This window comes from Lepidochelys kempii, chromosome 6 (genome assembly GCF_965140285.1).
Source record: "Lepidochelys kempii isolate rLepKem1 chromosome 6, rLepKem1.hap1, whole genome shotgun sequence".
Lineage (NCBI taxonomy): Eukaryota > Metazoa > Chordata > Testudines > Cheloniidae > Lepidochelys > Lepidochelys kempii.
The window spans coordinates 40,756,853-40,758,286 of record NC_136385.1 but is presented as its reverse complement, the minus strand read 5'-3'; the positions used below and the strand labels follow the sequence as shown (position 1 = coordinate 40,758,286).

The 1,434-nt window shown below is 40.2% G+C and overlaps 1 non-coding gene across 1 annotated transcript; it reads left to right on the top strand.

Annotated features, from left to right (window-relative positions):
- Positions 1 to 226: 226 nt before the first annotated feature.
- Positions 227 to 329, top strand: LOC140913949 (U6 spliceosomal RNA). Its single transcript, XR_012159712.1, has one exon. It is a non-coding gene; the product is annotated as a U6 spliceosomal RNA (small nuclear RNA).
- The last annotated feature ends 1,105 nt before the right edge of the window (positions 330 to 1,434 follow it).

Here is a 1,434-nt window from a genome sequence, read left to right as displayed (position 1 = left end):
GACTTTTTAGCCAAGCAGGATCCAGTGTTGAGTGAAATGAGTAAAACTTGGTTGAGTTACAGTTTTATGTTGACCCATGTTAAACATGTAACTCTGTATAGTTTTCTGCACAGAACCACATGGAACTTAGCAGTTTCCTTGACTGAGTTTCACGTTGAATTCTTTGAGATTCCTTCAGACCTGAAACGCACGAGGAGCAAACCAAAGCATGAAGAGATTTGTTTTTATAAACTTAGCACATATATATAACAATTGGAATGATACAGAGAAGAGTAGTCTGGCCTTTGTGCAAGGATAACATGCAAATTTGTGATGTGTTTCCCAAACTTCTGAATTTCGTGCAGCTCTGAGTCTAAGCAATCAGCTGTACAGTTTTGCACATCTAAAAAGAAAGGGTATATCGAAGTGGCAGCAAGAGTAAATCAGCATAGCTACAAGCAGCATAGCTTGTCTACACTACCTCACGGGGTCGAGCTAAGATACGCAACCTCAGCTACATGAATAGCTTAGCTGAAGTTGATGTACTTACTGCGGTGTCTTCACTGTGGTAAGTCGATAGCTGACTCTCTCCCGTCAACTCCGCTTGCGCGTCTCATTCTGGTGGAGTACCAGAATCTGTGGGAGAGCGCTCAGTGGTCGATTTATTGCATCTCTCCTAGACGTGATAAATCGACCCCTGCTGGATCGATTGCTGCCCGCTGATTTGGCAGGTAGTATAGACAAGCCCTAAGTCAGTGGAGTTGTGCTGATTTATACCAGCTAAGGATCTGGTCAAGTATTATTTATTGAGTATCAGCAGGTTATTTACACTTTTATATGTACATATATGTATGCTGTGTGCACAGCTCCTGCTCTGAGGATTTAGAATTTCAGACATAGACAAAACAGATCAGATGCCAACAGCATCTGTGGTGTGCTGGCAAAAGATTGAGGTTATGGAATGATCTAGCAGGGTCATTTTCAAAAGATTTCATGGAATCAGTGGTGTATGAGAGGAAGAATACTTTCGTACTCAGAGAAGAAATACAGGAGAACTTCACTAATTCGCTTGGCTAATATGAAATTCATCCCAGTCCAGCGAGTCAGCATGAGGCCTAAATGCCTCTTAAACTTTATTTTGAAAGTGTAAATGGAAATTAAGTGGTTCCTGGAGCTGGCCCTCCACACTGGGATTAATACCTTCCATTAGAGATTACCAAACTTTTCATGCTAGTGAGTATATGAACAAATATGACTTTTTAAATAAAAGGATCAAGAATTTTAAAAGCTCAAGATTAAAAAAAGAGACTGCTTCACGGGATATTTTCATTTCTCCTGACCAGCAACATTTGTGCATCTTCATAATATACTATTATAACATACAATTTGAAAAAGTAATGAAGACAGAGGGCTGAATTATTTATTCCAGTCTGTCTTGCGGTACCATGCGAGGGA